The 12,797-nt window shown below is 38.1% G+C and overlaps 1 pseudogene; it reads left to right on the top strand.

Moving 5' to 3' along the window:
- Nucleotides 1-1,361, top strand: part of LOC104451866 — a 12,364-nt pseudogene extending 11,003 nt beyond the window's left edge.
- The last annotated feature ends 11,436 nt before the right edge of the window (nt 1,362-12,797 follow it).

The following is a 12,797-nucleotide window of genomic DNA, read 5'->3' as shown; positions in this document are numbered from 1 at the left end:
TCTTTGTCGTTCAACTTTCTTCATCAAGGCTAATTGGGTCAGTTCAATTTTGCTGTATTCTATTCATTTCCCTAATTAGAATAAGCTTATATGATAATACATTTATTATTTGACTAATTTTGTGGCAGCACAATCTAATCATTATCTATTTTTAGGGCACTTGAATTTTCTTTTTGTTGCCATTTATTTAATTCTATTTGAATTTGAATTCTTTGCTTAATGCCTTTTTCCTTCTCGTTGTTTTTAAAACTCAGTCCTCTAGTATTTTATTTTTTCACATTCCAAAGAGAAAAACAACAATATATTAATTACGTAGACATCCTCGTGTATAGATTCATTTTTTTTTGGCAAAATCCTTTTATTAGTGATTGACTTTGGAAGCTATGCTCCTCATCTCTACCTCTCTTTGTACATGCGTTTGTTTCTGTATTATAAATAATTTAAATCATAAGTTACTGAAACATCTCAATAAATTTTTCGATATTTTCCAGGCTTTTTTTTTTTTTTTTTTTTTTTTGGTTTAGTCGATAAATGCATTGCGCGTGTGCTGTTACTGCAGGTGAACAGTTCAAGCAAAATGGAGAAGGCTGTTATAAATGCAGCAGATTCTGCAGGACTTGATCTTATCCCAAAGTCGTTTGGCTATGCCAAAGAGGCTGGAAAAACCATAGAGGTGTGTGGCAAAGAGATTAAGGTGCACGCATCTTCAGATAGAGAAAGCGTTGTGGTGTTGGTCTTTTGTGAACACCCGAATATGCCTGATGCAATGAACAGTAACACATCTTTAGAGAAAGTATTGATAGAAATTCATTTGCCGAAAGAGAAGTCTCGTTTTCAAAGTTCCATTAAAATATGGGTGGGAGGATCAATCTGATTGTTTGGAAATCCAGTAATTTTTTGAAATCTACAAACCTTAACAAGATACTGCACGAGGCAATATGTCACTGTTTGCTTGATAAGTTCAATGAATTTCTTTCTATTATGAAGGTAACGCTGAGCTGTATTGCAATGTTGGCGTTCCATTTGTAATGGGAACTACTGGAGGATATAGGGATTGGCTTTACTAAACAGTCGAAGATTCAAATTTATATGCAGTAATTGCCCAACAAATGGGGAAACAACTGACAGAACCCACGATCCTTGTTCAGTTTTAGCCGTCTCTGCACTTTCTTATTTTGTCCTAATTATTCTCTAGTTTTTGGTAGGTTGTGGCATTTCTTGCAGCGATGGAGATTATGGCAAAGCAATTTGCAGGAGCCTTCTCTGGGTATCCTCTAAAGGTGTTCAGTCCTCATTCTTCTGCATCTGCTTTCCCCTCTGCTTCTCACTTTGTTCTCTGTCTTGTTTTGACTAGGTCTTGATTAATGATTTTATGGATGTTTAAGTGCACATGTAGCTGATGTTAAAATTAGAATTCTCACCACTGTTGGATTAGATACTTTCGAGAGAGCCATTGGTTGTAAGATCAACTACGCATGAATAAAATAAAATAAGATACTAAGAATGGAAGTTCTGTGAGTTTTGTCCTACAATTTGTCAATTAGGTACTGTCGATATCTTTATTTTCTGCATTATATCAACACAAAGATAAAATGGAAACACAATGATACAAACAAGACACAACCTAAATCACAAAGCAGAAAAAAGATGGTGGCGAGTGCGGTTATAGGTGACTTATCGTTGGTGTGCTAAGCCGATGTGGGACTCAAGGCAGATTAGGTGCTGTTAATCTTACTGATATAGGTCTGATTCTATCCTGTAAGCTTATCTTTATATAGTTTCTATCCTCAGTTAGATTTGTTGTATTTTACCTGTTATCATTTAACTCGTCATGTTCATTTGCTTGGTTATCAAGTTGAATGATGGTTGAGTACTCTGCCATTTGTTGTGAAGTGAACCTTTAACCAGAATGGGGAATGAGATAGGAGTTTGGGTGCTTATACACTGAACCACTATCTTTGCTGAAGTTCTTTGTTGCAAGTCCAGATCATTCCATGTTTATATATATTGAATTGTTAGTAAGCAGGCTGTAGATTAGTTCTTGGCCAAACACATGATTTTTGTTTTTTAGTTTGTTCCTTAAATCTTGATGAAGCTTTGTTTTTATGTAATTCTGGCAAGAGCTAAAAGGTCTTTGGGTTCAATTCTTATACCATTGGCCTACTTGCCTATGGGGGAAAACCTTCATTCTGCACTCACATCTTGTATATCTTCTAAATTATGTATGAGTGAATGGCACAATAGACGATAAATTGTAAAAATAACCTTTGTAAATGCTGGTTCTATTATTAAGATTATTATTAGTATTTCCACCATAAAAAATATCTCACATTTATCTATGCTTTTGCTTTGGAATAGCATCTGATCCGGATGATCCGTGATCCTAAACAGCACAAATGGAGATGGTGGGATCATGCTTTCCATTTGTATCATCTGTCATCACCTGATGAAACATAATTATGGATTATTTTTTGATATCTCCACCTTCTTATTTCATATGATTTTCTAGAGATGAGCATCACAAAACATTCATCTCCTTTACAGAGTCTCTTTTGAGTTGCAGCACAATGTTTGTGGAAAATGAATATATGCCGAGGGCACGTTGTTGCTGTCTTGTTTTTAGCCAAGAAGGTGATGATTCTTCCAACAGAAATTTGTGCACACTAATCAAAACTCGCCCGTTATGATATTCAAGGGTTCTTTTTCTTTACTCGCCAGAAATGAGACATGGCATTACAAAATGGCAAACTTAGATAATCAGATTCATATAATGTCTGAATGCAATGTACAATATTTTAGCTCTGAATGAGGAAATGTGTTCTTTGTATCTAATCGAAGCTAACTGTTTGGTGTTGCAGATAATCACTGTCCCGATAGATTTGACTATTTGCGATGCAAAGCATGCATGTTAAAATCGGAGGATATCTGACCAAAAAAAAAAGAAAATCGGAGGATGCAAATTAGATTAGTTTTTTAATTTTCCTGCGACTTTGGCAAGTATTGCACTGTTCGAGCTCGCGACTTGGGAGCCATAGGAAGTGTCCTGTTTTTCTCATTAATGAAGTTTGATGTTCAAACTTGAAGGCTTGCAATGGTTCAAAATGGCAGTTCTCTATGGAAAATGCACTACTACTTGTTAAACGGGAGACGATCGTGATGTGAAAGACTATAAACTTGAGAAGTGTCGGATTCACAACAAATGAGATGAGAGGGGAAACAGGAACTGCTCAATTACAAATTATATTGCCTAAGCAAGAAAAAAGGTCGATTGATCTTTTCACAAATTCAAAATTTATCACGTGTGAAATCCTTTGAAATTTGAGATCGATCTCATTCATATTGTTGGTGCTACTGCTACCACTTTGCAAATCGGATAATAATATTCACCTTGAGCCATTTCGCAATGCATTGGCCGCAAAAGCAATGGCTGCAATACAAGTTACCAAGCTAGTCTTGATCAAGATAGGCATCCTGCAATGGTATTAGCAAAAATGAGAGTATAATGAGTGGTAATTATATTCAAATTAATCTAGATTTGTCTTAAAAATTATGTAGATACGAAATATTTTGCCATTCTTCTTTTATCTCGTCATTTTCACATAATAAAGCGACTCTTATTAGTCAAATACAATATGTTTTAGACCTTGAATTCCATTGTTTAGGGTTGTTTCAAAGAAATTTTCTATTTTTATGCCCTTTCTCGAGTTATAATAGGCTTTTATTTATTTTGCTGAATGCTTTATTGCTTAATGTAACTTTCGAGTTTTCCAATATTGCTTAGGGTTAACAAGGTACTTCTTTGATCAATGTCTATGTATCATGTAGCTTTTTGTCACTCTATTATTGCGCATATGAGAGAGAGTTGTCTTAGTGGTTAGTGCTTGTTTGTGGATCAATAAATCCATGTTTACCTATTGCCTTATGCATCACTTAGAATCCCTTGAAAGGAGTTGCTCAAAATAGGTGGCCTTTTGACACCCAAATTTTATCAACCTTTTAAATATCCGTTCATTTTATAAAAATATAAAAATAAATAAAAAATAGAAAAAATAAAAAAAATGAAATGAACTAAAATGAGTGAAAATAACAATAATATAACGTAATAAGAACAACAAATTAGTGTAGGAGGCTTGGCCTCTTAAATAATAGGTTTTTGGGTCAATTGAACCCATGCCCCCAGCTCTTTTTTTGTAATTCCCATAGCCCATCTTTTTGCTTCCTCTTAAGCCCATTTTTTTTTATTGCTTCTTTTTTCCTTAAAAAAGCCCACCAGAACTTAAACAAGCTCAGGCCTTATACCCTTTTCTCTAACGCACGCTCTCGATATTCTTGTGTGCGCCACCTTTTCCAAACGAAGAAGGACGAAGGAGGCGAATCAGAGAAGACGAGAATGAGCGCAGCGGTGGGTGCCGGGAAGGTCGTGTGCATGACCGGAGCGTCTGGTATCGCCTTGTTGGCTTGTCAAGCTCCTCCTGGAGCACGGCTACACGGTCAAGGCCTCGGTCAGGGGTCCAAATGATCCGAAAAGGACCGAACATCTGCTTGGACTTAATGGAGCGAAAGATGGACTTCAACCGTTCAAAGCAAAGCTGCTGGAAGAGGGTTCATCTAATCCTATTGTTGAGGGTTGTGCAGGCGTTTTTCCACTCTGCCTCACCCTTTTATCATGATGTCAAGGATCCGCAGGCAGAATCACTTGCTCCAAAGCGCCTTCTGTGCAGCGTGTGGTCTTGACATCATCTATGGCTGCAGTCGCATACAGTGGAAAACCGCGGACGCCTGATGTCGTGGTGGATGAAATTTGATTTTCTGGTCCAGACTTGTGCAGGGCAAACCAACGCGTGCCAACACTTAACACAAGTGCTGCGGCGGCGATAGCAAATATGATAAATGTTTGAAGATATTGAGAAGCCGTTGATTTTGACTTCTTATGGAGAAGGAAGAAGATAATCTCTCCACTAACTCTCCCTCAAGCTTCACCGCTTGATCAAAGGAGAGTGTACGCAATCAAAGTTTGAAGCCGAGCGAACACTGAAAATCCTTGTTCCATCACCGATCAGGACTCTCTCTTCAAAGAAGTCCAGCCGATCCGAGATCTGGTTGTTCACTCGAGCTTAAATCATCCTACTTCAAGCTCGCTGTTCTTTTTTTTTTTTTTTTGGTAAGGTACAAGCTCGCTGTTCTTTGATTTCCAGAAAATTCGAAAATTGTGACTCTGAATCAAAGCTAAGTTCGGTCATGTTCTCTGAATTTTGTTTTTGATTCAATTTTTTGCGTTGATTTTCTGCATCTCTATCATGACCAGAACTTGCTCGACCAAGCTTCCAGCTGCATCAATCACCGAAATAGTTCATCTATTCAACGAGTCCAGTACATTGGAAGAAGCTTAGTTTCCTTCGATCGTTGGCTGATCTTTGAAGATTAAGGCTGTTGATTAGAGCTAAGTGATTCACTTCTTTCTCCTGGTTTCCATCAGCACAGATATGATCATTATGAATATGATGTGTTCTGGAAATTCGAGTGCTTATCTTATCAGCGTTTTTCGAGTGATGATATGAGCTTGTAAACGCTGATATCTCATGAAGATGTGTTCTAGACTTTCGAAGTATACATGTTGAGCTTCGATTTCATAAATCTGGAAAATTGATGCCTGCTCTATTCTGTGTTCTGTTCTGAATGACATCTGTGTCTTCCTGATTTTTGTAAATTTCTGTGATCCGATTTTAGAGTTGGTACCTTCATGAAACTTGTTTGTGACATCTAGGTATATGTCATATAAAATTTTCAATAAAATTGAAATTCATTTGGTAGACACAATTGATCTTCATCTAGACATTTTTGCTTCTGAAAAATCAATTTCCAGACTGACCTTGCGTTATTCGATTCTTATAAAATCATGGGTTCAAAATCTGGGAATACATCCCCATGAAAAATGTTCATCACATCTGCAACTATCTGGTGTAAAATTTTCATGAAAAATAGAACTCATTTGATCGGTATGATTGGCTCTCAAATAAAAACTGCGTTCCAGAATAACCTTCATGTGCTCCTAAATTTTTATAAAATCGTTGGTTTGGGACATAATATCGGTGTCTTCATGAAAAGTGTTCATCACACTTCAATCTAGCTTTAAAAAAATTTCAGAAAATAAAAAGGTCACTTATTATTTTTAGTTGATGTCGAAATGTTGCAGTGACATTCTGGAATATGAACCTTTTGATTTAACCTTCGAGGGTTCCTTAATTTCTATAAAATCATGTGTTCAAAATTTTAAAAACATGTTCATCATGAAAGTTTAGATGAGATTTCAATCTTTCTTTTTACTTTAATTCCATAGAATTTGAAGCTTATTAAAATAATCAAAAGGACCTGATCAGAGTGCTGAATCATTCCGCACCCAGGTTCTCCTTTGATGGTTTTATATGAGATGGGCTTAAGGCCCGTCCGCGCATGTTGGGCCTAAAAGCCCGGCCCACGGGAATAGGGCACGTGGATGGAGGGACGTATAAAAGGGATGAGAAAGAGGGAGAAGACACCTTTTGGAAATTCAACAAATGTACGTCTTCTCCCGCGCGTTCTCTCTCTCTCCAAAAAGAAAAGAAAACAGTAAGCGTTTTTCTTCCCTTCAAGGCGTCATCGGATCGAACAGGGCCAAACTCTCTTCCTCTTATCGGCGTCGGTGTCTAATCTGTGGCTAACAAGGTACGCTCGAATCCGTTGTGTGCTTTACGATCGGTGATACATGTTTTTTCCCGGGCTTCGTCTTCCGCATTGCTTTAGGGGTTCGATTTAGTGTCAAATCCGGTTTTCGGGGATCCGTTATTCCCAACATTGGTATCAGAGCCCTAGTTCACGTTTTCCCGACCTGTTTGATGTTTTTTGATTGATTTTTCGCGAAGAAAATCGGCCGGCACGGATCGGGGCGAGAAATCCCTACACCCGAGTACTGTTCATCGATTTTTTTCGAGTTTCCGTAAGTCGAAATCAATTTCTGAAGGAACTGGGTGAAAGAGGTCGCCGAGACGAGTCCGGCGACATGTCGTGCGCCGCCAGGCGACGCCGCACGCGCCCAAAGCGCTGGCATCGGCCAGCGCGTGCGCGACACGCATCGGTGGCGAACCGGCACGTGCACACCCGGCAACCGGCGAGTCGGCACGCGCCGGTTGGCGGGCCGGCGCGTGCTGACGTCGCCATGACGTCAGGGTAACCACCGGGATGACGTCATCGCCGACGACCGTTGGCCGGCCGGCGACCCGACCCGACCCGACTGCGGACGCGCACGCGCGCGACATGTGCGGTCAGTTCGTCCGACCCGGCCTGACCGGCCCGACCGGTCCGACGACAGACGACCGACCGTTAACTGACAACCGTTGACCGTTGACCCAAAAAAAAATGTTTCTTTTTCAATTATGTCTGTGTGGATTAGAGGTAATCCATTTTTTTTTTTTTTTGCATTTGTTGCATGAATCATGGAAAATTATGTATTTTCCATTTTGTTTATTATGGATTATAAGTGATCTATTTATTGGTTCTGCATGTGTTGTAGAAACTATGATGCGTTATGCAAGGATACCTGCAATCCCGAGAACGGACGAAGGAAGAGCTAGACTGAAAAGGCTGATGAAAGAGTTAGCTGATTATCGGTGGCATGACAGTGATTTAGTATCACACGTAGTGAGGGTCAATCAGATGATACGGGAAATCATCTGGAATGGTTATGTTATGCCGGATTTTGAGAAGGTGCCGGCTTTGATAAACACTCTTCCACCTGAATGGCAAGCAGTGTTAGATCGGCTATGGGAGGTCAACGTGGTCCCGGGTTATAGCAGGCTAGTGGAAGCTTTTGTAAGAGAATACTATAGGATTGAGTTGGCCAAAACTTCAACCCTTAGATTGAGCGCCACATACGTAGAGTAAATGTGCCTTGGTGGCGACATGAAAGCTCTCCAAAAAAATTTCCATGGTTGGCAAATGTGCCTTCAAATTTCTCAGATATTTTGACTGATAGATTATAAGGGACTTTCCCTATTTATTTCTTAGATTAGTTTGAGATGTTTTTTAGTGTTGAATATCTCTTTCTATGTTGATATTTCTTTTTGGATATTTTACTTAGTGTAATGGATTGTTGTATTAGTTGAAAGCATTATTATTTTATTGAATGTCAATTATCTGTTGCTTTCTGTTAATTGCTGATTGTTGTGGGTAGTTAGCTGTGGGTAGTTATAGAAGTTTTTGTAACTTCATAGAATTTATTTTGCATAAGACAATTATATTAATGATAGTTTTAAGTTAGGATTTTTGGAGGATGATTGGAAACGTAGTGACCTTTTGATTCTGAAACCTTACTTGAAATGATTCATTGATATGATGGGTTTGTGCAAAGTGGATGCATAAATGATAGGCATTAATTATTCGTGCATATATGTCTAATGTGTTCAGATTAATGGATTCAGCAACTAAGAACGTAATTGCTGATGTGAACGGCAACAATTGTGAAATATTGAATATGAAGATTCAATATGTGTTGGAAAAGCAAGAAGCACTAGAAGCTCTTGACCATGTTATGGAAGATCTTGAGGATGTTGTGCGCCACCTTGAGGTGGTAGAGGACCGCTTGACGGCATGTGAGCCGAAAATAGATATTTGCAATGCTGGTTCTAGCTCAGAAAGGGCTTTGAGCTCTAAGCGCAAATGTATTGATTCGTTCAATATGTGGGAATGCAAAGAATCAAGTCCTTATTACAAGAGATCAAGAGTTAACCAACACAAGAGAAGAAAACATCCTCAAGTGAAGAAAATGTCAAGGGTGAGGTGTTACAATTGTGACAAGAAGGGTCACTATGCTCGCAACTGTTGTGAGCCAAAGAAGGTAAACACCTCTTGTACATTTGAGAACTTTGCTTATGTGTCAAGTTCTGTATTATTAGCTGAATCCAATCCTTTGTGGATTGTAGATTCAGGAGCAACAGACGATGTAGCGAAGGATAGAGAATCCTTCGTGGAATTCCGACGATACCAATTGGAACTAAGTGGATCTATGTGGGATATAACTCCAGAGATGAAGTTAAAGGGATTGGCACCTGCCAATTGAGCATGCGTGGTGGACGCACCTTGTTCCTACATGATGTTCTATATGTTCCGAAGATTCGTCGAAATTTAGTGTCTGTCTTAGTGTTAATTAAGCTTGGTTTATGGGTAAACTTCCATAATAGCGATGTAGATTTGTATTTGGATACAAACTACTATAGTTGTGGTCACTTTCTGCATGGTTTTAATTGTACTAAATGTTGAATGTGGTGATGTCAATATTTGTTATTCCATTGTTTCACGTCTTCAACTTCATATGATAATGATGTGATTATGTGGCATGCTGGACTTGGTCATATTGGCCAACAACGTATAAATAGACTAGCCAAAAAAGGGCTTGTTGGGCAACATTGAAAAAGTCGATTTGCCCAGATGTGAGCATTGCATAGTAGGGAAAACGACAAGGAAACCATTTGGAAAAGATAAAGAGCTGAATTTCCTCTGCATTTAATCCATTATGATGTCTGCGGTTCAATGAATGTGAGAAGAAGGCATGGGGCTGTTTATTTCATCACTTTTATAGATGATTATACTCGATTCGGATATGTCTATTTGATTTCTCATAAATATGAAGCATTAAGTTGTTTCAAAATGTTTATGAACTTGGAAGAAAATCAATTAGACAAGAAAATAAAAGCATTGAGATCCGATCGAGGTCGATAATATTTATCTGATGAGTTCAGAAAATTGTGTGATGAAAAAGGAATAGAAAGACAATTGTCTATTCCATATACTCCTCAACAAAATGGTGTTGCAGAGAGAAGAAACAGAACCCTACTGGAAATGGTTAGGTCCATGATGGCGTATGCTAACTTACCTATCACTTTTTAGAGTGATGCGTTGTTAACTGTTGCCTATATACTTAACCGGGTGCCTTCCAAATCAGTTACTTCCACTCCATATGAGTTATGGACGGGTAGAAAATCGGACTTAAGTTTTCTTAAGTTATGGGGTTGTGCTGCCTATACTCATGTTTCCTCTCACAAGTTTGAGAAATTGGGTCCTAAAGGAAAGTATAGTATTTTAATGAGATACTCTGAATACTCGAAAGGGTATGTGTTCTTAGGTGAGTAGGAAAGTGGGAGTATAATTGAATTTGAATCACAGGATGTCACATTCTTAGTAGATGAATTTCCTAAGAAGGGCGAAATAGGAGAAGATCACTCCATATTTGAAACCTTGGATCAAGATAATGATATTGGTGGAGTTCGTCCAAGTGGGAGCAATATGAGAAGTGATGAATTGAATTCAACTCATTCTCAATTACAACCACATGATGAGATGATATCGTCATTATCTAATCCAAGTGGGAGCATAATGGAGAATGATGTGCTAAGTGTACAATCTCCCATATAGCAAACAAGTTGCCAAAGTATTCCCCGTCGACGTTTCGACATTGAAAGGGAAACTTTTATAATTGCTCCCCAAGATAAAGATGAGCCAAGAAATATTAATGAGGCTCTGAAATGCCCTAGTAAGGAAAAATGGATTTATGCAATAAAAGAGGAGATGGAGTCAATGAAGTCAAACCAAGTCTGGGAACTGGTTGATCTTCCAAAAGGACACAGAGCTATTGGGAACAAGTGGGTTCTCAAAATAAAGTGAAAGGCTAATGGCTCGATAGAAAGGCCTAAGGCTCGCCTTGTGGCGAAGGGGTATAATCAACAGGAACGAATTGATTATTAAGATACATTTTCTCCTATAGTGAGATTTACCTCGATTCGCATTATTCTGGCAATAGTGGTTAGTATGGATCTTGAGATACATCAAACGGATGTAAAGACTGTTTTCCTCAATGGAGAATTAGAATAAGAAATATATATGGAACAACCTGCTGGTTTCATAGTGAAATGCCAAGAAGAAAATGTATGTCGACTTTTGAGGTCGATATATGGCCTTAAGCAGTCGTCAAGACAATGGTATATATGATTTCATAATGCCATAATGGCATATGATTTTACAATGATAGATGAGGATCATTATATATATATCAAAAGATCCAAGGATCAATTTGTGATCATATCATTATATGTTGATGATATACTAATTGCCGGAAGTAATATGGAGTTTGTCAATAATGTCAAGAGTTGGTTGTCTTCCAACTTTGAATTGAAGGCTATGGGAAGGCTATGGGATTGTAAACCCATAGACACTCCTATTGCAAAAGGTGAAGAATTGAGCCATAGATTGTGTCCAAGGACTCCACAGGAGAAGGAAATATGTTCCTTATGCTAGTGCTGTTAGGAGCTTGATGTACGCTATGATGTGTACAAGACTTGACATATGTTATGTAGTTGGAATGGTGAGTAGATACCAATCCAACCTAGGTCAAGCACGTTGGAAAGCCGTTAAGAGAATACTAAGGTATCTAAAAGGGAACTGCTGATTATACGTTGAGTTATTATGAAAATGATCTGCAACTCAAAGGCTATTCTGATGCTGATTGGAGAGGAGATTTAGATGAAAGAAAATCTACCTCTGGGTTTGTTTTCTTACCGAATAATGGCACCATATGTTGGAGCAGTAAGAAACAAAAGTGTATAGCCTTGTCCACGATAGAAGTTGAGTTCGTGCATTATCAGCAGCAGTATAAGAAGGTGTTTGGCTTAAGAGATTTTTTGGATCATTTAGGTGTTATTGGAAGTGTTGCAGATTTATTGTTGGTTAACTGCGATAGCCAAGCAGCAAAAGCGTACACCAAAGATCCAAAATATCATGACAAGACCAAACATATAGATACAAAGTATACTTTTGTCAATGATATGATTGCACGAAAAGATGTGAACTTAGAGTACATACTACGCATAGAATGGTAGCAGATCCTATGACAAAGCCAATACCTAGAGATGTGTTTTGTGGCCATGTAAAATCTCTAGGATTGCGTAGAGTCTGATGTACTAGATTGTAATTTCCCTGAAGTTTTCACATTTGATGAATTTGTGTTTTTCATCATTAATGCCTATGTATCTTTGTTTGATCTTTATGCATCTTAATGCTTAGTGTATTATTTTAAGTTGAGAAAGTATATCGGACAGATATAAGATTAGCCCACTCACACGGGTAATCGTCTCTATTTATTATGTGATAAATAGAGATGAGATTGTTTTTAAGCTTATTATCTAGGTGATAATCGAGAGCTCAAGCTTAAAATACGTATGTCGCCTTAACTGGGTGTTAAGATGAGGACATAATACTTATTATGTCCGAAAGTAAAATACCCCACATATTTTACTTTATCTGTCTATGATGCCAGGTGTGAGTTCTGATGAATTTTGTGATAGTAGATATGTGAACTCAAGTTAGACATTGGGTATATCTGAACTATCATCTGTACGGTATTGAAAGATATAGACATACGCTCCATGGGAAATGAGTTAATACCGTAATACGTATTTCATACTACGTATGCATGAAACGACCAATAAGAGTGGCAAAAGTTTGATCTCAACTTTTGTGTCGTGTGAGACTCTTGAGGAAAAGAGTTCCTCAATTTTTAGGCTCCTCATGACTTTTACTTATTCTCAAGATTTCTATTTAGTGTTTACTATCTTAGGATGTTGCCAATGGTCATGAGTTGATTTGATCTAATGGGACATTTCTAGAAAAGCAAGCTGAACTGAAATTGAGAGTTTGAAGGGAAGAGGAAAATCGATTTTGGAGAATCACATTGTAGTTTTTGTATTCACCGGTTAACCAATTATAATTATAAC

Source organism: Eucalyptus grandis, chromosome 1, assembly GCF_016545825.1.
Source record: "Eucalyptus grandis isolate ANBG69807.140 chromosome 1, ASM1654582v1, whole genome shotgun sequence".
Taxonomy (NCBI): Eukaryota; Viridiplantae; Streptophyta; class Magnoliopsida; order Myrtales; family Myrtaceae; genus Eucalyptus; species Eucalyptus grandis.
This window is presented reverse-complemented; position numbering and strand designations above follow the sequence as displayed.